The sequence below is a fragment of the Heterocephalus glaber genome, unplaced genomic scaffold (assembly GCF_053883595.1).
Source record: "Heterocephalus glaber isolate CG9 unplaced genomic scaffold, H.glaber_assembly_v1.0 deba00001720, whole genome shotgun sequence".
Classification (NCBI taxonomy): domain Eukaryota; kingdom Metazoa; phylum Chordata; class Mammalia; order Rodentia; family Bathyergidae; genus Heterocephalus; species Heterocephalus glaber.
Window position 1 is genome coordinate 3,804,901 of NW_028258433.1, and position 27,888 is coordinate 3,832,788.

Here is a 27,888-nt window from a genome sequence, read left to right on the forward strand (position 1 = left end):
AAAGATCTCAGCCTTGGGTTAAAAACTGAGGTAGATTATGAAAATATTTAGATGGTAAAATGAAGCATAAGATCCTTTAAACTGATGTACAATGAGCATGTAACAAAATGTAATACTTATTTATTATTTGTAAGCCTCGTAAACTGATAATAAAAGAAAACTTCCTCACCCTAACAAAGGGCATCTACAAAGAAAAGTGATGTTATAATTAGTGGTGAAAGATTAAATATGTCTCCCTGTAATCAGGAATAGGCAAGGGTGTCCACTATCATCAATTTTATGCAACACTGTACTTGAAGGCCACAGCCCAGTGGTGTTGAACCTGTGACAAGCATGCCACAGTCGGCTTTTTGTATCTTTGAAAACTAAAAGGTTTGACATCACTGCCCTGGCCTGTGCAATAAGGCAAGAAAAAAATATATACATATATATATATATATATATATATAAAATGTATAGAGATTGAAAAATAAGTCTGCTCTTGTCTTTCTTGACAGATGGTACAATAATCTATGAAAAATATTCTAAGCAGTACACAAAAAGCCACTGGAATTACTCAATATGTTTACCAGATCCTCTGTGTGAAGTCAATATACAATATAAAAGCAATTATATGCCAGAAACAAAAATATCAGAAATAAAATATTATTTTAAAAATATAATTCATTGTACCATTTAAAATGATGACATGCTTAAGGGTAATTTCAACCAAATATTTGCAATATTGGTGCACTGCACGGCATAAAACATTGTTCAGAGAAGTTAAAGAAGACTTAAATAAGTGGATACAGATACCGTGTTTGTGCATCAGAAAACCTTTTATATAAATTCTCCCTCAATGTATAAGTAAATTCCACACAATCCCAATAATAATACTAGCATATGTAGAAACTGACAAGTCCATTCTATGGAAATACAAACAACCTAGAATGGTCCAAACAAATTTGAAAAAGAATGGAGTTGGATGACTTGCACTGCCTGAAGTAGATTTATGCAAAAGCTACAGTAATTAAGACAGTGTGGTGTTGGCAAAAGGATAGACTATAACTCAATATAACAGAACAAAAAGTCCACAAATAGGCCTGCATAGATATGGTTAATTAATTTTTTAGCAGAGCTTTCAGGATAATTCAATAGGTAAATGGTAGTCTTTTCCACAACTGTTGGAGCAATTGGATAACTGTAGGCAAGACGTTAGCTTTGACTTAGCCATAAACAAAAAAATAACTCAGAATTGTTCATTCTGCAAGTATACACATAAAGTTGGTGATTTTGTTGTATTAAGCTAAAACAAAAAATTGTTTAAATATATATACAATCTGCATTATTATATGTAATATATTTGTATATGGACTAGATGAAAAGAAAGAGTTAATAGTTCTCTTCTCCTAGAACAATAGTACTACAAAGTACTCATTTCAAATCATGACCTCATCTAGGACCCCAAGGGTCTACCCTGGGAGAGTCATGGAGATCAAAAATCTCTACTTTATAAGAAATACAGATTTGCATATGTTGTTTCTGTTTTTAGAAATATTCCTATGTGCATCTGCTATATCCACTAGAGGCTTCATATAATGCTACATTTGGCAGCAGTTATAACAATTACCATTTCAAACAATTTTAATACACTTACCTCAAGAGATTTGTTTAAAAACTTCAATAGCAAAACATACAGTAAAAATTGAACAACATAAAAATAAGAACTTGACAGAAGAACTGTGCTTTAGGAAGGTGAAACTGGACCCTCAGTAAATATTTCTCAAGTACTCAGTGCATGCAAATGTCACTACAATCTGTGGTGATACAAGGTTTGGCCTTCTGCAATGAGCAACAGCCAAGCCCTTCCTAGGAAAACTGTTAATTGCTGAGCTATGAAACATTTGGTTAAGAGATCTGAATATTATCCTGCCTGAAATGGCTGTTGCTATGGTTGTATGACTTCTAAGTAACTGCTTGTTAATTTTCTTAAATGGAAAAATAGCAGTGTTAGGTGTAAGGTGAATAAAAACTAATTATTATTAGAATACCCTTGGAAGAGAAATTTTCTCACTCTCTATTCTTTCCTGAGTGGAAAAAAAACCCCTGTGTATAACTCTGGAATTCCCTCAATTTCTTTCATGGTCTTATTCAAAATATTGCTATAATATTTGGAAATATTTCATCATTTCAGCCTATTTTTTATAACTGTTCTCTACTTTACCTGTTCACTTTATAATTGTTAGTCACTGATTATTCCACTACTTAGTTTCTTTCTCTTGGCATATTCACTTTTCACTTACTCTCTTGTTGGGCTCATATCTGTAATAATGTGTCCTCTCCCTCTCCTGCTAGATCCACTAGAGGCTTCATATGCTACATTTGGCAGTAGTAATAACAATTATCATTTCAAGTAATTCTTTATAATGTGCACTAAGTCATACTATACTGTATGTTAACTATTTCTAAATGAATATAATGGATAGATATGAGGATTCAAAAAATAGATGTCTTAGCCTCTAGAGGCTGTGGAGAGGGAAGAATGTACAGATTCTAGTCAGTCAGTCATGTATGATATATAAAAGTTTCAAGTCCTTGTTTGCACTAGCCAGGAAAGTTGTTTCTCTCTCCAGTACCTCCCCTCCATCCAAGCTGCTTTCCTGAATCCCTTTGAATTCCTTTGGTCCTCACTGGAGCTCAGGGGACTCCTAAAATAAAGACCGAGAGAAGTCATCCTCAAGTGCATCTGCCTGAGACACAGCTCTGTGATTTAATAGAGAATTCCAGTCTTCCCTGGACCCCGAGTTTGGAAAAGCCTAGCTATTTAGCCTCTGGCTACTAATTCACAGCCCATAAAAATATAATCACTTTTCAACAGTCTATCACAATTTAGTGTTTTCTCCATTCATTTGCTAGTTTTGTGGGCCTTAATTACCCATTTTGAAGTCCATAGTAGTACATAGTAGGACCTTGCTAATTTCCAGCATGTAATCATTTACAAAACCTCACTACAATCCATGACATTGTAATTTTTGCCCTTGTCTCTTTTATGTGGGTTTACCCAAATGGAACCTGTGTGTGGTAGTCACATAAAAATGCTCATTAATGACATTAATCAGATATTAGTTATATGAGCCTAGTACCTTGAGTGCCTTAGAATTTTAATGACTTTTAAATAAGGTTTCTCCTGAATAACTTCTGCCATATAACAACTGAGTGATTTTTAAATTTTTATTGTATTTTCCATTAATTTTCAATCCTTTTATTTTAAAATATTTTAAGGAACTATTTCCTCTTTTTTTTTTTTTGTACCGGAGATCGAACTCAGGGCCTTGAACTTGTGAGGCAAATGACAGCACCACTGAGCTAAATCCCTGGCCCTTAAGGAACTATTTTCACAAGTGAACTTCTTGTTTTCCAGACCATACCACTTTCCTATAATCTGACTTTGGTTTTCACATACTAGGCAGAAATTGCTGTCTGGAAGTCCCTCAGGGCTCCCAACCCAGCACATGGAAATTTTCTCTCTCTCTCTCTCTCTCTCTCTCTCTCTCTCTCTCTCTCTCTCTCTGTCTTTCCCTCTCCTACCCACCCCCTGTCCTCTTATTCTCAATATCTCCCATCAGTTCTACCTCTGAAATATATCTCATACTTGTTCCTTTTTCTCTGTTCTCCTGCCAAGTACTGCTTCATGCCTTCCTGTAGCATCCCGTGATACATCTAGCCTCTTTGCCTTCAGGCTCTGTGTTCTCCAGCATACCTTCCACTCAGAAGCCACACTAATCTATTCTTCCCTCCTTTTTGATTCAAGCTTTTCAACAACTTTCTCTTTCCTTGCATGTGAAGTCCACCCTTTTTCTTATGAATTAGAAAGCTCCCCACGTTTGCCCTTTTTCCACTTAGACACTTGAAGCCCACCCAAGGCCCCCTCAACCCCAGTCTTCCATGCATGTCACACCTCATTTTTTAAATTAAGTGCAATCAAAGTTTGATGAATGAGCAACGTCAGTAAGTGTAATAAAAATATCCATCCTGAGTTATCACAGGATGGCTCAAAGATGAGCAGAATTAACTCTGCTTTTCAGAAATAAATTGATTAATTGAATAATTGGGGCCTTGCTTCTGTTCATTCGCTCATCTAAAATGAACCATTTGAGGATTTTCTGCATACTTTAGCCCACTGTCAGAATGTAGGAAGTAAAAGAATCAAGAAACATTGCACAGGCCAGTGTTCATAACCAAGTAAAAGCAAGGCACTCTGAGAGTGAGTGTAACAGCTGTCATGAGCATTGGGCTGGATCAAAGGTTTCACTGGGCTCAGCCAGGCTTGTTTTATGTTGTTCTATAAAATGAAGTACTGCTGTAATGAATTCGAAAAGAATTTAGATAAGAGTGATTTGTGACTTTTTGCTTTAGGTTAAAGATCATTACTTAGCATTATACATAGTTGGTACGCTATAAATAAAAGGTACGTTCACTCCAGGTAAACTCAATACACAGACTTGAAAATTTTGACAGCCACCCAATAAGGTTCTAATTTATTTCATGTTACCTAAAGCTTTAAAATGAAGACACATACAGACTATCATACAAATGCACTAGAAAATAGCTATTGACCAAGTATGCATCAAAGTTCAGTCATATTATGCATAATTTCAGAAAAAAGTAATCTAATTAATGTTCAATAATTATTTTGTGAATAATGAAAAGAATGCCAGCTCTGGCAGTCATTCCTAAATAATTACTCTAAGAAATTTTGGGATAGTATGTTATGTAGAACATATAGGAAACAGAAAGATAACTTTTGCAAATAGGAAGGGGATTGAGAAATGGAAGTACGGGGGTGAATAAAAAGTATGTGTACCTACTCCCTAAGATGAATGTAAACATTATGTACTGCAAACATGTACTACAGCAAGAACAAAAATTAAAAAGAAACTCTATGGGGAAAAATTGAATTTATATACTATTTTATTCCATATATATGGCACATACCTCTACACCAAGCACTTCAATCTTTGCCTGAGAAACTAAGGATTGGACTACTGATCTCCAGGTCTATTGGGCTGTTTGAGTCAGGGTCTTCTGTGGCAGTGACCACAAAACAGCAATGTCAAAGTCCTAGTGGTTTACAACAATAAGCCTGTATGACTTGTTTCCAGCTCTGTGGGTCATCTGTGGCTCTTCTGGGCTTGGCTGGACTCAAGTTCAAGTATGATTTGTGTGCCTTTCATTCTGGCTAAGAAATAGGAGAGCATAGAAGGCCAAGGCAGACCACAAAAGCACATTTAAAGTCTCTTCTGGAAGGTAGTTCATATCACATCTGGTCACATTCAATTAGTGAAAAGTCTTATGGCCAAGCCAGATGTCACTGGAGCAGAGAAATATACATAACTAACTGAGAAGCAAGGCCAGGTCACATGACAAACTACAGGAGTACATAATCCTTTTCGCAGGAAATGGATTCCTTCAGAAGAATAAAGAACCACAATATACATTCTTTTTTAGTATCTATCCTGTTTTTGATCTGATTCAGTATACAGTGGTACCTCAGTTCATGAACTTGATTTTTTCTACAATTGTGGAAAAGATGGCCACATTTGTGTTTGAGTAGGAAAGATGGGTGCTGTTGTGTTTGTCACTTGCAGTTTGCAAACAAAAACAAAATTTTGCAAAATGCTTCTTTTTGTGAACCAAATCATTTGCAAACAAAAGCATTCATAAACCAAGGTACCACTGTATAAGGTCAGTTTCCTCTTAGTTCCATACAGGTGCAGGAATCTGCCTTACTTCTGTCTTCACCTTACTTGAGGATGTCTTAATACCTGGGAGTATTAATACCTGGAAGCACTGATACTACTTCTTAATCTCTCAATCCATCAGTCAAGACGGACAGAGCTCAGATTTTACCTAATGCTTGAAATGCATTAGATCCTAATGCAATCATAACTCTGATTATTCTCTTCCCTGAAACACCACTAAACTTCTTGTCTGAATCTTTCATTTTAGTTCTTTGTTTTTTAATACATCTTTGTGCTAGACTCATCCCCTTTAAGATAGTTCTAGGCACAAAAGTTCCAGTTGTCAGTTATTTTCTCTCAGAACCTTGAGATTACTAGCCTCACTCTGGCTTTCAAGGCTGTGGCGAGTTGGCCATCATTCTAATTTTCCTTTTCAAGAGATGTCTTTTCTCTCTAGTTTCTTTTTTAAAGCCATTTTCCATGACAAATCATTGTATCTTTGATATAGTACAATTTCAAAAACAAACATCTATATCTGGGTTTATTTTTATTTGTCCTTTCTAGTAGAATTTGTTCTTACTATATCCACAAATTCTTATATTTTATAAATTCTACACAACTGTTAGTCATCATCTCCTTAAGTCTCAATATTCTCTCCTTTGGGGACTCCAATTAACTAAATACTGACTTTTCATGCTTTTCTCCAAATGTCTTAATGTCCTTCATATCTTTTATTTCCAGTTTTTCTGTACTACCTTCTTTTTGATGATTCTTCATTTTGTACTCACTTTGTGACTCTCTTGTCAGGTAGTTCCTTTAGAAATGGCTCGCCACTTAAAAATATTCCAGGTCCTTTTTGCCTTGAACAAAGAATTGGATGAGACAAGCCAAAAACAGTGCCAAAAATTTATTTGAAAAGTAAGGGGCAGGGGAAGAACTAGCTCTGTAGAATAAACTTGGACTGAACAAAGAGAGGAATGGATAAGAGCAAAAATAAAAGTGCCCTCTGTGTCTTTGTAAGGAGTCACAATAGCAGACTGCCTGTATCTTCTGGGAGCCTCCAAGAAGTTCCACCTATGGGGTCCTGGGAATTATTTGGCGCTGTCCTGTAATTGATATGCCTCACTTGTAATTGACATGCCTCGCTTATTTTCCCAGCCAGGTTTCCCATGCCCTATCTCCCATGTCAACACCATAATTTTGTAATATATAAATGATAATTTCAATATATGAAGTCCTAGAGGCTCTGGATCTATCACTTTTGTGTTGAATCCCACATGAGTGCTTGACTGATCCTTGATAATGAGTGAATAATTGGTTGATAATCTGAGTAAAAGCTAAAGGTCTAAATCAAAGGTGTTTTTCCTCAAAGTTTGTTCCTTCTGGGTGGTTCTAGGGGGCATCACCTTTCACGGTCTTCAACTGGATTCTCTGAGGAGGCTGTGGTTCGGCTCTCAGACTTGCCACTGAAACCAGGCTCTGCCTGAAAGTTGCTGTGCTGATATTCACATTTGTTTGCAAGGCAGCCTTGCCATTTACTCTCTGTACTGCACTCCCAATGCCATTTCAGCATTTGGTCTTTGTTTTGTGTTATGTTTTACCTTTGAATTTGACTTGCCTTATTTTGAAGACACTAGAAATATAATTTTAAAAAGTTTATGCAGGAGCTATTATGTTCAAGTAAAAAAAAACCTTTCAGAGTATCTAATCTACTGTACTGCCAGTAGTGGATATCTTGGTAATGTTTTTTACCCCACTTTTATGGAGTTTTATGGTTTTATGGCTATGCTCCTAATAGCTGAGCTTGCCAAGAGTGGAAATTCCCAGAGAAATGGAGCATGACTTAAATTATTTTAAATTTAGAACATTAGAGTTAGAACATTTAGACTTTCTTGCCTATAACAGGACTGGTTTGCTCAACTAATAGGTACAAAATGCTAATGAGACTGCGTGATTCAGTTAGCTTTCCTCTGTCTGAAGTGTGCCAATAAATCTGCTACCACTGCTAAAAAGGTTATATAAAATATCAATCTTATTAAATGATAAATTAGTGCTGTAAACTCACATAGAAAGTCTAACACATAATTATTACAAATACTTAGTAGAGCCAAATTACTAAGGTCTTACTGTAATTTGATTTATAGTAAGGAGACTGCTCAAGTGAACACTGTCATTGTTGGCCTGCTATCATAAGTTTAGTATTCTGATATTTACTGAGGAACAAATCTTATATACTATCTTTTTGAGGAACAAATGTTATATACTAATGTAATTTATTTATGGACTATCACTATCCCCTTTTCTCTGGAAATGGAAAGTGATACTAAACTGCTAATGTATAAGGTTTTGTGAATTAAAAAAACTATAGAGTCTATAGAGGTGATAGGTTTTTACAAGGCTAGACTATATTAAGTACAGTGGGAGTTTATTAAATGTCTTGATTGAAAACAATAATTTGGCAAGATAGTGAATTATAGCCTTAGGAAAAACAGTTACATAATTTTTTAAAATGTGTTAAAATCGAAGTATTCTGGTAAATATAGTCTTAATTTTAAAACTTTATATTTTCTAAGACTTCCATAAATGTTATAGTACAATCAAAGAAAGTGCCTCACCCCCCCATACACACACATAAAATGGGATGATTAGTATTTCAGTAGTAAATAACCCCCTTGAATTGGCCAGAATTATATTGAATAGTAAATACATATTTACATGACTTGTTATAATATTATTGCCAAAAGTATGGATACTATTGACAAGAGATTGGAATATAGAAATGAGTTGATTCAGACAAGATCAATAAAACACACTTGTACAGCTTTGAATTTAATATCCAGTAATGAACCAGTTTGGTCACACATCTTCCATCTCAACTCTGCCTGTAGCACTCTCTGGAGCCTCCTTACCAATTATGTCTTTAAGGAGCAAGTGAATTCATTTCCTCTTATTTAAATGCATACATTATAGTCCTGTGTACATTTCAGCCATTCCAGTTCCAATTCAAAAGGCTGGATATCCACACAAGATAAATCAAAGTTAAAACATATAAAATGAAATGGTATTTTAATTCTTGTACATTCTCCTTTAAGAAGCCAATAATGAACCAAGGATATTCTTAACTATTACTGATAATTATTGAGTTCTGAATCTTTTGGTTTTAATATTTCAAGGGTTAACTTTGAAAATCCTATCTGAAAGAGGTAATGATTCAACTTTTTAACAATTTAAATTTACTACTAAAGCTTAATATTCATGAAGTCTAAACTAAGTTCTTTAAAATCTTGATATTTTTCTTTCTCCAAAAATTATTTTTGTGGAAAATATATTTAAATGTCAAATAGACTTCTAATAGACAATTTATGGAATTTAATTGCATTTAAAATTCATGCTCAAAGTTTTGGTACCAGAAACTAACATCCATCAGCTTAGCAGAGCCCCAAATGTAAGAAAACATAATCACCCTAGTTTTTTTAAGTGGTTTTTTGAATTTTGTGAAAAAGTAAATTGCTTGAAATATAAGGAAAGATCTTTAAGTATTTCTTTTCATCTTTAGCATTATTCCCTCTGTTGCTTTTTCTTTTGATTTGAAAAATCAGATGAAAACACATCTAAATATATCTGGAAGGTATCATAGGGAATTTAACTCACTTCTTGAAAGAACCAATGACATTATGTGATAAATAATTTTTTTATTTCAAGTTCTGTTTGAATCCTTATTCCATCAAAGGCTGGAATGAAAGAACAAGAAAATTCCATCTCATGATTTGTAGTGACAACAAGCATCACAAGACAGTTTTCAAACAATGTTGTTAGGATACAATTAACAACATCATATAAGAGGATCTGCATCACTCATTACAAAATCTTCTGTCCAAATCAGGACTAAAAACTGTTTTCTACAAAGATATTTCCTAGTTAATAAAGTCATCTTTTTTGGAGCAGTCACTATGATTGCACTAGGATCGGCTGAGTCCTACAACCAAGTCCCTTTCCATACTTTAACTTGTGCAAATTATGCTGTTTACAAAGCTGTTTTCAAGATATAAGGACTATGTCATAATTAATGTTTTCTAATAGGTATGTAACACAGACTTAAAGGCCAGGATAAAGTTTTCTACTTGAAAATAGGAATATGATTGTGGGAGAAGTATGTGAAGTTCAAAATCCGGTGTAAAAGTTTTACAGTAAGCAACTCTTGAACACAAGGCCACATATTTTAATTACTACTATCATTCTGTGTGTCATCAAAAAACACTTAAGTGCATTTGAATAAGAGTAGGTGTTCTTTGTGTATTTAACAGTATCATCTTGTTGCTTGCTGTTTGCATGAAGAACACGCCTGTAAAGAGTTTCAGAGCCTAAATCTATATCCTTTCATAGTTAATAATTTCTGTGTGTTTAGATTTAAAATAAGTACAAATTACTCTACATGCTTTGAAAAGAAAAAGTATGATCAAGAAATTTTTATTAATAATACTAGTCATGTTTATATGTCCATTTATACATCATAATGAATGAATGATCAAGAACACAACTGTACATTTAAAATAAAATAAAACAAAAAAGAAAGAACGAAAAAGGCAGGCTGCATAGTGACAAGAGTCTGTTTCCCCTCATGCCAGTGAAGTTTTAGCTGTGAGCATGCTCAGAAACATGGGAGGTACCCACGTTACTACATCAGAACTCCTTCAGAGATGTAAGGAGGTTCCCTCTAATAACTCAATTGCTGTGAACCTAGTTATTTTCCTGATATTAATATCTCTTCAGCATCAGGTTGATTGCAATGTTTCTCCTACTTCGTTTCATCATTCTCATGGATGCCACAGGTAAGCCTGTTGCTTTCTCACTTTAAATGAGTATGAGTCTCAAAGAACATAAAATATCTGTTTAGTTTTGTGGCGTTTACAATAGATTCATTGCAATGTTTGAACAATAGATATCAAGCTTGCATTTTATTGTCATTATCATTGAGTTCAGCCCCATGCAGCCTAGCAGTTTCTGGATGCGAATTTTTTATAGAAGCTTGCTTTTATATATTATTAAAGCTACAAATGCAATAATTTTTTAAGATAATGTTGTTTATATCAATTATAGCACAGAAATTACTTTTAGTATTTGTTTTTAAAATATAGGGTAAGTTAATAATCTGAAATTGTTTTGTAAAAATTCAACCTGTTGAAATATATCCATAAAACATATATAATTATTAGTGACTCTGTTTTGTTGTTAACATAACCTGGGAACTGCAAAGCCAAAGACAAATTTAAAGAGTATTATCTCCTCCTAAGAGTTAACCTACATAAAATAAGGTTATTAAAAATCTATAATACTACATCTATTTAAATAATTTTCTCCTCTGTCTTGAGTTTTGAGAAGTTTTAATTTTAGTCAACTAGTTTTCAAATCAGTAACATTTTATTGTGTAACCCACAAAAAAATTAAATTTAAGTCCTTACCTGGTTTTGAAGAAAGAGATTTACTTTTCTTGGAACCTGAACACTTATAAATAACCCATTCATCATTCCAACGAATAGTGGGTTTATTATTATTATTGTCTAAAAATGTATCTATTTTAATTCATAGTTTTTCTATAAAATATTTCATCAACCTCTAAGAATAAATGTTATAATCTGAAATCATTTTTATTTTCTAGAGAATGTTTTTAAGTTATTAAATGCACAACTTTATTAAATGAATTCTAACAATATTTTTAATCTAAGTAAAATGCAGTACTTATGAACATAAATGCAATATATATGCAATATTTAAGGATATCTAACAAACAAAAGATTTTTAAAGGATTTTTAAATTGCATTTTGAAGTTGAAATGATACTAAAACTTTGTTCCAAATCAGTGATACTAAATGTTTGTTTCAAATCATTTAAAAATCTTACCCTAATACACTTAATACAATTTTTATTTTGTCTTATTCTCTCTTGCTCAAAAAGCTAATTATATCAAAGGAGAAACAATGTGTGAACTCATCTTTCATGAAATTCAGTTTTAGAAAGCAGTTAATTTCTTTAATTTAAGGTCTTACATCTCAGAAGTTCATTTCCTGTCTATATTTGTAATATTCAATTTTATAGAATTTTTAAGAACAAACAGTTTAAAAGTAAGTTAGTAGATTTAAATATATCATAGAGATCATCTATGCTCTTAAAAATTTATTTAATGTACAGGACTGTGTCCACAGTTAACCAATTTTACTGTGCTATTGCTTTTCTGTGTGATAATACATTTAATTGATTTGGTTAAACACTTTAAAAACAAAAACCATCTTTTTCTAAAGTAACAGTTTATGATTTTCTATTATGCAATGGAATTCTTTAAACCAAAAAGAAAGAAATTTTAAACAGATTGTTATATCTGAGTAAATGTAAATTTCACATAAATTTCACATCCACAATATAACCCAATAAATGTCTATTAATTATAGTTCTCTGCAAGTTTACCTTTGACTGCTAACTTTAATCTTTATACTTAAAATTATTCCTTTTCAAAGTGAGACATATTAGTCAATGATTTGATATCTCACTCTTGCTTATGAAAATAAGCTTTTGCTATGTAACCAGTAAAACTTTTTTCTTTTTCACAATAAAATAATAGATGGTTAAAATGGTAAGGCTCCTTATAATAATTAAAGAAAGTGCATAAGAATTTTGTCAAAATAAAGATTACTTTCTACATTTAAATAAATACTTGTGACAGATTCTCAGCGCAGGTTAAACAATAAAGAAGTTTTCTTCTCTCTTTGGGTCATGACTACTTTGGAGTGCCTAATGAGAGGATGATACTAACTTATTGACTTTCTTAATCGACAAAATGACAACTATGTATAACCTCTCTTGTTATTATTACAGATATTTTACCATTAATTTATTTACTGTGTATCCTTGTCTACCAGCCTCTAACCGCCTTTTTAAAAAGTTTTTTTTGGTGAACTAAAAAGGACAATATTAAAAACAAAAACCACAAACTTATATAGGAAATTAAAGTATCAAGTATTGAGTCTGTTACTTGGTAACTACCAATTGCTACTTACTGAAATAATTTGCTAACCTTCAAAAAATATGGTTCCCAGAAACAGAACCCCAGCAGCATTTTGTAGTGAGCAGTGTTTGGCTGCCCCCTTATGGCCAAGTTCAAGGTGTGAGAGGGATTGCTTTTCCGAAATGACGTCAGTTCAACTTGGTTGTTAAGACGAGAAAAGGTTTTCCAACTACATTTTAATTTCACACAGTTAAATCTATGCTTTCGATAGCTGTGAAAATCAATTCTATTTCAGACCAGTGATCCTGCGGGCCTGAGGCTACACCACTAATGAAACAGAAACTTTGCTTTCGGCTAAATAGAGTTGGCAGTGAGGGAGGAGGGAAAGCTCGGACACCCAGAAGTCCAAGCTTTGTAAGTGTGTGATGTCTAAAGGCACAATTACACCTCACAATAGATGTTTACTCATTGTTCATCTCAGTACAACCAGTCGTAATAAAGGAGTTTTAAGGACTCCCAAGTAAAGTGGACAAAATTGTCTGACACTTGATTCGTAGAGACAAGATTGGGATGCTGCTTTCCAATAAGTTGATATTGAAAAATTGTGCATTTTTATCCTGGAAAATAGTGTCCCAAATAACATTCAATTAACGAAGAATGAGTTTATACATACTTATATAACCATAAAAGTAGAAAGCTTTCAGAAGCAAATATCTAATTAAGAACCCAAAGTGGCTTGGTTTATTTATTTGGTTAATATGTAACATTTATTAAGCAGAATGAATATGCTTGCTTTACATGACAACAATAGCAGAATTAGAAGTATAACTAGCTAGAAACAAAAAATAAATCTGTCTTGTACAATGTATTCTTGTTGCTTCAGTTTCTTACCCCTATACTTCTAGGGTGAGAAAGAATCCTACAAGTGTTGAGTACACAAAAAATAGTTTGCTATGGTGGCCACACTGTTAAATGCCTCTGAAAATTGCTCCAAAACCAAAATAAAATCATTGATTTAAGGCTCATGTGATAAACAGTATTTTGACAAGTTTTAATTATGGAAAGATATTGTGGTTGTGAAACTAACTTTATTGTGAAGTTAATAGCCTTTAAACATGTTCAACATGATGGGCAAAATTCCAACCCTCCTTTCTTATCTTGAGTCTCCTTTCTACCCTACTTCTGCCTTGGGCTCCTGACTCTGTTCCTGTTCATGTTTAATTACCTATTTAGGAGGTAGTGCTGTTTTGATACACGTACACATTGTGTAATATCCAAATCAAGGTAAACATATCTATGTCTCCTCAAATATTTATCATTTTTATGGTGAAAATGTTCAAAATCACTTCTTTCAGCTTATTTTTAATTTTTACATGTTTATTAACATATATTAATTTATTAATAAGGCAGAGTATATATTTTAACACATGCATACAGAATGCATTGATTAAATCCAGTTACTTAGCATTTCCTCTCCTTAATATTTCTTTATGTTTGGAGCCTTTGAGCTCCTCTCCTCTACACAGAAGGCAAATACCACATATTCCCATATACAAAAGCTAAAAAAGTTAATCTGAATATAGAAAAATGACCACAAAAGGCTTGGAAGGGTGAGTGGAAAAGGGGACGGGGATAAAATGAGGTTAGATAATGGATACCAAAGCACAGAGAGAAGGAATAAATTCTGGTGTTTCACAGCACAGAAAGATGATCATATCACAATAACCTATTATCTATTTTATGAAGCTATTGCTCTGTTCACTTTCTTAGCACTTACTTTCCCTCTTCTCACTTTTTCAAGCATCTGTCTTACATACCCATCTGGCTTCTCTTCCCACAACTTCTACATCTTATTTGCTCATTCTTATCTTGTGTTTCCTGGTTTCCTCATTTCTGAAATCCTCCTCTCTTTGCTTGTCTCTACTTTCCAACCCTCCCATTCTATGAGCTCTTCTCTTCTGCAGCTCTGCCTTTGACCTTGCTACATCCCATCCTCTCTAATTCCCACATCTGGGCTATCCTAATTATTTCCACCTGCCTTTACAGTTCCACCTTACAAACCATCCATCCCTCATCTTGCCCCCTTATTCAGGTATTCCTCATCTCTAATTACTTCCTGTCTTTGCTGAGTTTCCTCCCCAAGGGTTTCAAGCAGCTTTGTCTCTGCCTTTAAACCCTCACTTCCTTTCTGTTATTTGCCTCTATCCAATCAGCTCCTGACCTGGTCAGTGGTCACCATTTCTATGCCTATGATTTCTGGAACACAACCCCAAAAGAGACGAATGAATACTACATCTTAATATTTCAACACTAGCATGTTCTATTTTTTTCTTTAGCTGGTAATGCTTTGCCTACAATTCTGAAATCCAGAAAGCTCTGAAAACTGTTTGATCACTTTTGCCCAAAAGAAATCTGATCCAAGTTAACCAAAGTCTATCTAGAGTTTTCATATATTTATTGCACAATTTCATATATTTGGGTTACAGCAAATTGTTAATATGTTTGATTATGGCATTTTTCCCCAGACTAGTAGGAAATGTTATACATTTATAATATATAAATATATATATTTATCACATTAATGTTCTAAAGTTAAAATTATAAATTTTACAGTACATTTCTTTAAAGAGTTTCTGCCAAGGCAATACAGATCCACACTAGTTGTTACCCGATTCAGATCCCCAACTGTCTTGTGCCACACTGTGCTCACCAGTGGTAGAACAACTACTTTCTTTGCCCAGAGAACTTCAATGTTAATGTTATGTTTTAACTAATTCTCTTTCTCTGATTCCAGTTAAATTTTGTTCTTTCTTTGATTCTAATTTATTTTTCATTCAATTTCTTAGTTTTTAATTTCATCAACTATATTTTTCATTCCAATTGTATTTAAAGCTGTCCTGATTTTATAACCTTCTATTCTTATTTCACAGAGTTCTTTCCATTCATTCCTTGAGATGTTCTAGTATGCATATTTTACCTTTACTGTTGTTTTGTTTCTTTTTGTTTTGTTTTTGTAATGGGGTCTTTCTTGCTTACTATGTTACTCAGAGCAGCCTCAGACTCCTGGGCTCGAGTGATCCTCCTGCCTCAAGTCCTGAGTAGCTGGGACTACCATCCTTCATGGAAAAAGATGTATTTTAATATACTTTTAAAGCTTGATTATGCCCTCATTCTTCAAGTGTGAATTCTCCTCTTTTTGGAACTCAGGACACATGCATAAAGTTAGTTTTTCTCCTGCTCTTGGCTCCCTCCCAGTGGTCTTATGAATATCTTCACATAGCCCATGACATATTCAGGTTGTTTTGGTATCTCAGGCATTCTGCCTTATAGAGGATCCAGTTCCAACCTCAAGCCTCATTTGCAGAGGTGCCACACTGCTTTCCTGCTGGGCACGGCCAAAAGGCTTTACTTGAACCACCACCTTGAGCAGTCGGGCAAAGCTCTTCCCTCCCCGCTCATGATGAGGGCTCGGGCCCAGGCTTGGCTTCATGTGGGTCCCAGTCTTGCTGCCCAGGCTGTGGGCCAAGTGGTGTTAGCTCCCCTTAAAACAGTCACCTTTTCCCTATTCCTGATCTTTGGAGACTTTTCTCTCCTATGACCTAAAGGGTTGAGTGAAAACACAACAGCGGTTTTTTGTGTATCTGTGGAAAAGAATAAGGCATAGACGCTTACTCAGGATTTGCTCAAAACGAATGTTCTGATCCAGCAGTCAGAAAAGAAGATGACTTTGATTCTTCAAATTGTGTTTTCTCAGAGAGGGGACATAGGAAGGCACATGCAACAGATTTGGAGTCATGAAGTAAAGTACTTAGGATAGGTTAGACAGAGTGACAAGCATACTGGATTTGGGGTCAACAGACCCAAGTCACATCACAGCCCTGAGTTTTACCAGCATTCAGCCTTCAGCATCCCTAATAACCTCTCAACTTCATGCACAATATTGACATGATCATCCAGTTTCTAAGACCTCTTGCAATGATAAATAAACTTTAGGACTCCAGCCTCTAAAGATCAAGGAGGTCTGGGAAGGGGCCTGGGTCACTGCACATTTAAGAAGCAGGTAGTTCTGATGATCTGACCTCATGACTCACACCTCTGAAACAAATAGTATTGTATTTAGTACATTAAAATATAAGTGGGTTTTCTTTTCTATAAAGAGATGCTAATTTTCATTTCACTAATTGGATCTACCTGGATTATTTAACACATTAATTCTACTTGAAAAGTTTTTTTTTTTTTTAAATTGGAGGTTATAAGGACAAATTAAGTGTTTGGCAAGGGAATAGCTGACCCCACATTTCCTATCAATATAATTTTCTTAATGGATAGTTTGATTCAAAAACACTAACAGGCAAATTTACCTATGTGTAAGGTTATGTTTTGTTTTGTTTTGGGGTGGGGAGGGGGTACCGGGGATCAACCTTGGGACCTTGCACTTGCGAGGCAGGCGGCAGAACCACTGAGCTAAATCCCCGGCTCCTATGCATAAGCCGTGATGTTAATCACCCCTCCATTCTGCAGAAGAAATTAATAAACTCCTAAAAATTGGGTAGAAAAGAGAGTTTTCTGCTTTGGGGCCAGATCCACTTTTATCTCCCACCTTTCATTATCCACTGTTTTGTTTTATTGTCATCCAGCCATTAGACATTGAATTGGCCATTGCTTATATCTCTGTCTCTCCCTCTCTCTTTGTCCTATTTATATCTTGCTTGAGACATCCTGTCTCAATCACATAGGCTAAAAATTGCCTATTGCTGCAGATATTTCTACTCCTAATTTCCTGTTATGTAAATATGTGATATTTAAGAAATTAGAATATATAATTTTCTTCCGAGATGCCTTAAGGGGGACATCACAAAAAGATTTCCTTAAAAGCTTCAACTTCTGTTGATTATGAGAGGGGATTGTGTCTTTTTGTAAACATCCTTATAGGGAAGAAAAGGATAATAATCTGTGCATAGTGTTATTGAAAATATCTCTGGCCTTATTTGAAGTCATTTCCTTTATGGCTACCTCCTGTTTTCCATTTTAAAATATGCTTTTACTGTAATAACCAAAGCTAAAATTATCTACTGAGAAAAGTGAGTTACCCTCCCTAAGAAAATAGGGTTTCACAAATGCCAGGCTATTTTTGCCCATTGTACATGCAAAGTGTAAGTTTTGCAAAGAGTAAAGTGTGAGGAAATTACCTGTTGTATATGACCTGATTCCCAGAGTACTGCAGGCCACTTATTCCAAACTACATAGAGTCCTCTGGAAAATTAGGAGAGACCTAGCCATTTCCACTCCTCCATAGTGAATAACTTCAATCAAAAATGTCAACACAAAAAATAAGCATTAACATGAAATAAGTAAAAAACGGAAAATGAGTGTAAAGTTTCTCCATACAATGAACCCACACTGATGCCTTATCCAACACATACATGTCTACACTGAACCTAAGCTTCCGACATGGGTTACTACTGAAGGCATTTGTCCCCCACTCCCATATACAGAGATTCAGATATATGTGGCTCACTTATGGAAACAACATTGTTATACCTGAAAATGTTAAACGTAGACAAGTTTTGAGCCGTATGCTATATGCTACACACTGAGAACACTTCTAGTCATTGGGAGAATCAAAATTAAATTTCCATTTACTGGAGCACAGTGAACTATGAAAAAATGAAAAATATCTATAACTACAACACACTCTCATTAACTATTACAATAGCTTGAAAAGAAGAAAGTTTGTACTCTAGAGTGACCTTGGAAGAAGTTAGTAAGGTTTTCCCAGGAATGACTTTTCAGATGAATATGAAAGAGGAACTAGAAAAGAAAAGAAAATTGCATTTCAGATGCAAAGAACAGCAGCATTTACTAAAATCTTAAGATTGTATTACTATAAAAGTTGGAGTACCAGGAATATTTTCCTGAATGACTTTAAGGTAACTGTAGAATTTCAAGGAGAGCTAGCTCTCTACTTGCTCTGCTTGGTGTGAAATCACACTGGACGCTTTTGTTTGCTCACTTGGCAGACTACGTAGTATACCATTGAGGGATAGGCCAGAAATTTATCCATTTTCTGTTCAAAGACATCTGGCTTGTTTCCAGTTTGGGGAATGATGACTAATGCATCTGTGAATATTCTTGCAGGAGTCTGGGTGTACACTGGTATGCATTCTGTGGGCAAACACCTAGAAGTACAACTGCTACCTCAGAGAGTTTGCAGAGCTCCTAGCTCAGTAGATGACAGACAAGCTGTTTGCCAAAGCTGCTGCTCCAATTAGCACTCCCAGAAGTGTGTGAGAGCTTGCATAGCTTCACATCTTCACCAAAGTGTGTGTCATTGCTTTAGCTTTGTTTTGTTTTGCTATACCTACACTAGTACTCTGTAATGATATCTTATTGCAGAATAAATTTGCATTGACCTGATTATAAATTGTATTTAATGCCTTTTCAAGTGCATTTACTCATTGGATTTCTTTTGTTTAGTACCTATTCAAGTTTCTAGCCCTTTTTTCTATTATGTTCATTTTTTTTATTGATTGGTAGGGCATCTGTATATTTTCTAATTACAGACCTCACAAATATCTTGTACTGTGAAGCTCGCCTTTACACTCTCTTCGTGATGACTTTTTATTTTTTGTGTCAGGGATGGAACTCAGGACCTTGCATTTGTAAGGCAGGCAGCAGCCCCAATGAGCTAAATCCCCAACCCTCATGATGACTTTTTAATTTTTAATAGAATTTCTTAATTTTAATATAGCCTAATTTAAGTGTATTTTCCTTTCTGATTAGTGCATTTGTCTGTTTTTTTCTTTTCTGTTTTCTTATTAAGATCTTTACTCCAAAGTCATAAAGATTTTTCTTTTACAATATCTTCCAGAAATGCTGTTGTTTAACCTTTCATGTTTTTATCTAAATCTACCTGGAATCACCACCTCCTCTCCCTGTTCGGCAGCATCACTGGTGGTAAATTAAATGTTTGGATATGTTTATTTTTTTTCTAATTTTCTATGCTGTTCCATTGGTGTATTTTCAATCTTTACATTTAACTGCCTGAATTATGGTGCTATTGTAATAGGTCTTCATATGCACATAGCAAGTTCTCACCTTGTTCTCCTTCAAGAGTAGGTTCTTCCTGTACTTTTTGCATTACTATGTGTCTTAGGATCAAAGTATCCATTCCTGTACACAAATTTGCATGTTCATGGGGTCTCTATAGAGATTGATTTGACTATATAGATACATTTGGGAAATATGTTTCCCAAATATCATAGCATATACTTTACACAAATACCTTGCACATATTTTGTTTGATTTATTTCTAAATATATAACAGTGTTCTAAATATATAACAGCTTTAGGAAAAGGCATTCTCTTAACCATCTCACTCCCTAATTTCTTATTATGCTAATGGTATAAGCTTTATAGGGATCCTTGCTATATTCACTAATAATTTATGGTTTGGGATGTTTTATGATCATAATCATATCATTGATGAAATGACAGTTTTATTTCTTTTCTTCCAATATTTAAACCACTGATTTTTCTTTCCTTGCTTGACTACATTAGCTGAGTCCTCCTGTATAATTTTTTAAATTAATTTTACTGGTACATTTAAGGTATACAGTATAATGACCTGCATCATTGGAAATTAGCACTTTTACATAATCCATCTTTGTTCTTATTTTTCCCCATTTCCCTGCCCTTCCTTCAACCCCTCCATCCCTCCCTATGTACAAAGACTTTGTTTCCATTTTTTCTTTTTCTCATATTAATTCCATTCCATTCTTTCTTTTCGCCTCACCCTCCCACTTCCCCTTCCCCTTTGCCCCTTTGCTTTCTATTTCACATTATCTATTATACATTTTAGTCCTTATTTACACTTTCAGTTTCTCACACTAGAGAAACTATTCGGTATTTACACATGTGTGTCCTATTTATTTCACTTAAGAGTATCGCCTCAATGTGCATCCATTTAGTTATAAATGTCTCTAGTTTCTCATTCTTTATGGCTGAGTAATACTCCATTTTACTTTTTTAAAAAAACACATTTTCGTTTTCCAGTCTCGAGTTGATGGAAAATTGGGCTGCTTTCAAGTTTTAGCTAGCACAAATTGTGCTGCTATGAACATGGGTGCACATATATTGCTGTGGTATGATTCTTTTAATTCTTTGGGGAGAATATCCAGCAGGGGAATAGCTGGGTCAAATAGGACTTCCAGTCCTAGTTCTTTGAGGTATCTTCTTACTGATTTCTACAGTGATTGTACCAGTCTACACTCCCACCAGCAGTGGAGTAGGGTTCCTCTTTCCCCACATCCCAGCCAGCATTTCTTATTGGTTGATTTCATGATAGCAGCCATTCTTTCTGGGGTGAGGTGGAATCTCAGTGTTGTTTTCATTTGCATCTCTCCAATGACCAGTGATGTTGAACATTTTTTATCTGTTTATTTGCTATTTCTATTTCTTTGTGTGAGAAATGTCTGTTCATTTCAGATGCCCATTATTGGATTGGGTATTTAAATTTGGGAGGTCTGATTTTTTAAAATTCTTTATAGATTCTAGATAGTAGACCTTTATCTGAGAGACAGCTGGTGAAAATTTTTTCCCAAATTGTGGGTTGTCTCTTCACATTGTTGGTGATTCCTCTTGCTGTGTAGAAGCTTTTTAATAAGAAGAGATCCCACTTGTTGATTGTTTGTGCTAGTTTATGGGCAACTGAGGTTTTCTCCATAAAATCTTTTCCTACAGCAATGTTTTCAAGAGTTCTTCCTAACGTCTCTTCCAGCTGGTTCAGTGTTTCTGTTTTAATATTTAGATGTTTAATCCATTTTGATTTTAGTTTAGTGCATGGTGAGAGATAAAGGTCTAGTTTTAACCTTTTTTTTTTTTTTTTTTTTTTTTTTTTTGCATTTCCTCCTGTTTCCAGGAAGGAACTTTTATTTCCCTCACCACAGAGGTGAGCAGTCCCACCCGGAGCAGGAGACATTCTGCTTTTCATTCCATGACCTTATTTGTGCCCTTCCACAAGAGGAGGGATAACTAACCCATTAGTCACAAAGAATCCAGAACATTCACCTTTCATTGGGCTGAGATCTTATCAGACCGGTGCTCAAGTGCATGAGATGGGGCTAAGGTTAACTATGTCCTGATAAGTAAGGGTCTATTCTCAAACCTGGTGGAGAAATCGCACTTGAAGTCAGTATGAAGCCCCACTGTAAATCTATTTTTAGTTCTAAGGACAAGGACATTCAGAGTCAAACCCAAGGCAGACCCTACTTCACTAGTTACCTGAGGACATGATATCAGTGAATTCTCCAGCCTGACTGCCAGAGGTGTCCCAGTGCTCAGGAAAAGCCAGGTCTGTTTTGGTTTTATTCTGTGTTTTGTCATGATGTGGGGAATACACTCAGGACCTCATGCATGCTGGGCAAGCCTCAGGCCCACAGTCCTTCAGTCTTAACCAAAGAGGCTTGGTCTTTTAATCTTTGGCAAGTTGAAACGCAATTTTTCCAGCAGCATTTATTAAAGAGGCTATCTTTCCTCCAGAGAGGGTGTTTGGCTTCTTTGTTGAAGATGAGGTGGCTGAGTGTGTCTGGAGTTGTTTCTGTATCTTCTAATCTGTTCCACTGGTCCTCGGGTCTGACTCTTTTCCAGTACCCTGCTGTTTTTATCACAGTAGCTTTGTGGTATAGATTCAAGTTGGGGATTGTGATACCCCCTACCTTGTCTTTATTGCCTAGTATTGCTGTTGCTATTCTAGGTCTCTTCTGGTTCCAAATGAATTTTTGGATTGTTTTCTCCAGATCTGTGAAGTATGCTGCTGGGATTTCAACTGGGATTGCATTGAATCCATATAGCAGTTTTGGAAGTATGGCCGTTTTCACTGTATTAATCCTTCCTACCCAGGATCAAGGGATGTCTTTCCATTTTCTGATATCCTCGTCAATCTCTTTTTTCAGAGTGCTATAGTGTTCAGAGAGAGATCTTTGATTTCTTTTATTTGGTTGATTCCTAGGTATTTCAGCTTTTTGGATGCTATTGTGAAAGGAATTGATTGCCCCATTTCTCTCTCAGTGAGTCTGTTTTTTGTGTACAGAAAAGCTATTGATTTTTGTGTGTTAACCTTGTATCTAGCTACTTTACTGGATTTGGTTATTAAGTCTAGAAGACTTTTGGTGGAGTTCTTAGGGTCTTCTATATAGAGTATCATGTCATCTGCAAATAATGACAATTGGACTTCTTTTTTTTATTTTTATTCCTTTTATTTCTTTCTCTTGTTTAATGCCATGGCTAATGTTTCCAAAACTATATTGAACAGGAGTGGTCATAGTGGACATCCTTGTCTTGTTCCTGATTTTAGTGTGAAAGATTTCAGGCTTTGACCATTTAGTGTGATATTGGTTGTTGGCTTTTATAAGATTGAGGTAGAGACCGTCTATTCCAATTTTTTTAGGGATTTTATCATAAATGCGTATTGGATTTTGTCAAATGCTTTTTCTGCATCTATTGAGATGATCATAGGGTTTTTGTCCTTGGCCCTCTTGAAATAGTGTATTACATTGATTGATTTGCTTATGTTGAACCATCCCTGCATCCCTGGGATGAATCCCACTTGGTCAGGGTATATGATCTTCTTGATGATCTTCTGCCTTCTATTTGCCAGTATCTTATTAAAGATTTTTGCATCTATGTTCATTAGTGAGATTGGCCTATAGTTCTCTTTTTCGGTTGGGTCTTTCTCTGCTTTGGGGATCAAGGTGATGCTTGCTTCCAGGAATGAATTGGGGAGCATCGCTTCCCTTTCAGTTTCATTGAAGAATTTAAACTGTAGTGACAGTAGTTCCTATCTAAATGTCTGGTAGAATTCAGCAGTGAAGCCATCAGGACCCGGGCTTTTCTTGGTAACTTTTTGATTACATTTTTAAATTTCACTGATTGATATTGGGTCATTTAGAATTTTTAGGTCATCTTGGTTCAACTTTGGTAATTCACACATATCTAGGAATCTGTGTATTTCTTCTGTGTTTTCCATCTTATTAGAATATAGGTTCTGGAAGTAGGTATTGATGATCCTCTGGATTTCTGCTGGGTCCATTGTGATTTCAACCTTTTCATTCCATATTGCATGGATTCGGGCCTTTTCTTTCCTTTTTCTGATAAGGTTGGCTAAGGGCCAATTTTGTTTATTCTTTCAAAACACCAACTCTGCTTCATTTGATTTTTTTGTCTTTCTCTCTTAGTCTCCATTGCATTGATTTCTGCCATGATCTTTATAATTTCCTCCCTTGTATGCACTTTGGGTTTGTCTTGCTCTTGTTTTCTAGAAGCTTAAGGTTCAGCATCAGGTGTTGTAATTGAGCTCTCTCTGTTTTCCTAATGTGAGTATTCACTGCTATGAATTTCCTTCATAAGGCTGCTTTCATTATGTCCTATAGATTCCAATATGTTGTATTGGCATTGTCATTTAATTGTAGGAAATGTCTGATTTCTTCTTTAATTTCTTCTGTGACCCATTGGTTATTCAGAAGTGTGTTGTGCAGTTTCCATGTGTTTATGAAATTCTTGTGGTTTCTTTTGCTATTGATCTCCAATTTCATCACACTAGGTCTGACAATATACAGGTGATAACTTCAATTCCTGTGCACTTACTTAAACATGCTCCATGGGTGAGTATGTGGTCTATTTTGGAGAACGACCAACATGCAGCTGAAAAGATTATGCATTCTGATTTTGTAGGGTGGAACACTCTGTAAACATCTGTTAAGTTCATTTGTTCAAGAGTTTGGTTGAATTCTAGTATTTCACTGTTTACTTTTTTTTGTCTATTTGATCTATCTATTTGTGACAGTGGGGTATTGTGGTCCTGCACTACTATTGTATTAGTGCTTATATGATTTTTCATGTCCATTAGTATTTGTTTTGTATAGTTGGGTGCACTAGTGTTTGTTGCATAGATATTTATGATTGTCATCTCTTCCTCTTGGATTGTTCCCTTTACAAGGATGTAGTGTCCTTCTTTGTCTCTCTTAATCAGTGTTGGTTTGAAATCCATTTGATCTGCAAAGAGGATAGCTACTCCTGCTTTTTTTCGGGTTCCTGTCACATGGAGTATTGTTTTCCACCCTTTAACTTTCAGTCTATGCATTTCTTTTTTAATTAAGTGTGTTTCTTGTATGCAGCATATTGTTGGATCTTGCTTCTTGACCCATTCTGCCGGTCTATTCCTTTTGATTGGTGAATTGAGACCATTAACATTGATGGTTATAACTGATACTTATCCTTGTCCTTGTCATGACTTATCCTTGTCATGATTTTTTCTTTTTGTTGGATTCTCCCCCTTTGCATTTAATTTCTTGTCATGCCCGCTTGGGCTTCCTAGGGTTATGATCCTCACTGTCTTTTCCTAGGATTTTGTCTAAAATTTTTTGTAGTGCTGGTTTGGTATTCATGAAGTTCCTAAAGTGCTCTTTGTCATGAAAGTATCTTATTTCTCCATCAGTCTTGAAAGATAGTTTTGCAGGGTACATCAATCTGGGTTGGAGGCTGTTTTCTTTCAGGGCTTGGAATATGTCACTCCAAGCTCTTCTTGCCTTGATGGTTTGTGTTGAGAAGTCTGCTATGATTCTGATGGGCTTTCCTTTGTATGTGATTTGTTTCTTTTCTCTAACTGCTTGTAGAATTTTGTTCTTCTGTTGGGTTTCTGGAATCTTAACTATTATATGCCTATGTGTAGAATTTTTTTGATCACAGCTAGTTGGAGTCCTATGTATGTCAAGTTTTTTCCCCTATTTAGGAAGTTTTCTGCCATCATTTCTGTGAACAGTTTTTTATGTCATCTGCACTCTCTCCTGTTTCTTCATTGACTCCAATCAGTCTAATGTTATTCTTCTTTGCATCGCCTAGCAGCTGCTGGATAGATTTCTTGTGGTCCCTCACTATTTTTAAGAAATTTTTCTTTTCCTGGTCACTAATTGCAATCCTATCTTCTATACATGAAATTCTATCCTTGCATTGGCTCATTCTGCTGCATAAACTTTCAATGGAGTTTTTAATCTCCTGGAAATCTGTTTGTGTGTTTTATGGATCCCATTTGTTTCCTATGGTGGGATTCCATCATGTTCCTCAGCTCCTCTATTTTTCATCTGTGTCCACTCTAGATTTCTTAATCATGTCTTGTACTATGGGCACAACCTCTGCTGTTATCTGAGAAATTATTTTTTATTTCATTTTTTCCAGGTCCTCTTTCATTGCCAGTTCAGGGAGTCCAGGTGGTTGTGTACCAGATTGTTCCATCTCATTTCCCTTTGGGGTTGCCTTAGGTGATCCGGAAGTCTGATTTTGAGACCTATTTACATGTCTTCTCATTTCAACAGATACAGCCTGCTGTTTCTTTGTTGAGGTGATTTTTTGCTTATGCAGTGGTCTTGAATTCTCAGTGAGCCACCAAGCAGCCTTTACTCTGATGCTCACCAGTACACCAATTCCTGGGTTTGGAGTGGTGGCCTTCTGGATCCCTGAGCTGACCTGTTGTCTGGGCGGGCTTCTGGCTGGGGCCTGTGCACACTTAGGATGGTATCTAGGTGTGCCTCTCGCTGGGGCCCCTATTTTCCTGTTGTCTGGGAGGGCCTTTGGTGGGGATTGTGCACCCCAGTTCCTGTTGACTGTACAGGTTTTGGCTAGGGTTGCCACGCACATATCAATGGTATCAGTCAAGCCTCTGGATATTGCTTGTGTGCCTGTACAGCTCTTCTCCGGGTGGGTCCCTTGCTGGGGCCGATGGTATGGCAGTCCTCTGCTGGAAGCCCATGCACTGGTGCAGCTTCTCTCTGGGCGATTCCCGGCCTGGGCTGGTACGCAGGAGCCTCTGGGTTGGGGCAGACCCCCGACTGGGATCTGCCTGCTGCACTGATCTGGGCCACACAATTACTCCCCAGAATCTGTACACACTCATGGATGGAATGGCAGTCCTCTGGCAGAAGCTCCCACGCCCTTTCAGCTCCTCTCTGGGTGAGCTTTGGCCTGGGCGAGTGCCTATAATGTTTAATAAATATTGTAATAGTGGAAGCTATTGTTCTGTTCCCAACATCAAAGGGGCAGTCTTCAAAAATCCACCATTTAGTATATTATATACTAAGGACTTTAATAGAGACCCTTAATTAAAGCAAGTAAGTTACCTTGTATTTTCAGTTTGCATAGTTATTTTAAAGCAGGCTCCAATAGTATCATCCCTGGAGATCTCTCATTAGTAAAATCAAAGACAAATAACTAACTGGGAGTTACAGTAAAGAATTCCAGGCCCTTTGCCAGATTCTATTTTCTCACACATAGTTCCAAACACTGTTCTCCAGACCCCTGCAGTCAAGGCTGAAGGTTTTACCAGTACATGACCAACCGTAGTTAGCTTCTCATAATGTCAAATATATTCTTTTGAAAGGATTGTCTTTTCTTTTGTGGTTATCTTCTAATTTTTGACAATAAAATATCATTTTCCTAGTAAATCATTATAAAAATTTATCATAACTAAGAGTTGTTTGAACACCCTTATTTGACAAACTAGAATATTGGTAACTTTTTGGAGGTATTTTCAAAATCTTTGATTGTATTGGTCAACAAAATTCAAAAAGCTGGAAACCTTCCTTGTATATCAATGACCTTCAGGTATTGACAAAAAATAGTAGCTAATGAAGAAGGGGCGCGGGGGGGATGGGAAGAGGAGCCTTTTTAAAAGTGCAGAGGAGGAAATAAAAGGCAGTGGAAAACACAAAGCCAAACAAAAAAACTTTCAACCCAGTGCCCATGATAGCATATGTCAAGTGCTTCAGGTAACCCAAGTAAATAAAGACTATATGGTGCCTATTAGATTTAGAAACAAAAAGCGCATTACTGGTTTTGATAAGATTTTTTGGGAACGACAGGGCCAAGACTGGAAGTTGTGGTTTAAGGAATGAAAGTGTAGTAAAGAAGGATAGACATTGGCTTTTAATGATTCTTCTGAGAAGGGTAATTTTGAAAGGCGGAAGAAGATGTCTTAGTTCTACAGGCATATGGATATTACAAGATTTGGTTGGTTGGGTGATTGGGTGGGTGGGTGGTTAATTTTTCTGGTTTGGTGTGGTTTGGTTTAGTTTTCGTGGCTATTGTTGTTTGCCATTCTGAGGGTAGAACTCAAGACTTCAC

At 35.7% G+C, this 27,888-nt stretch overlaps 1 protein-coding gene and 1 pseudogene across 1 annotated transcript in view; one reads left to right on the forward strand and one right to left on the reverse strand.

Annotated features, from left to right (window-relative positions):
* LOC147821689 (protein SPO16 homolog pseudogene) overlaps positions 1–16,207 on the reverse strand; it is a 116,910-nt pseudogene extending 100,703 nt beyond the window's left edge.
* Positions 16,208–21,849: 5,642 nt separating this feature from the next.
* The window catches only part of Rxfp2 (relaxin family peptide receptor 2), a 61,575-nt gene continuing 55,536 nt past the window's right edge, over positions 21,850–27,888 (forward strand). Inside the window, 1 exon segment of the mRNA XM_087199507.1 lies at positions 21,850–22,069. The gene's annotated coding sequence lies outside the window, so the exon portion shown is untranslated.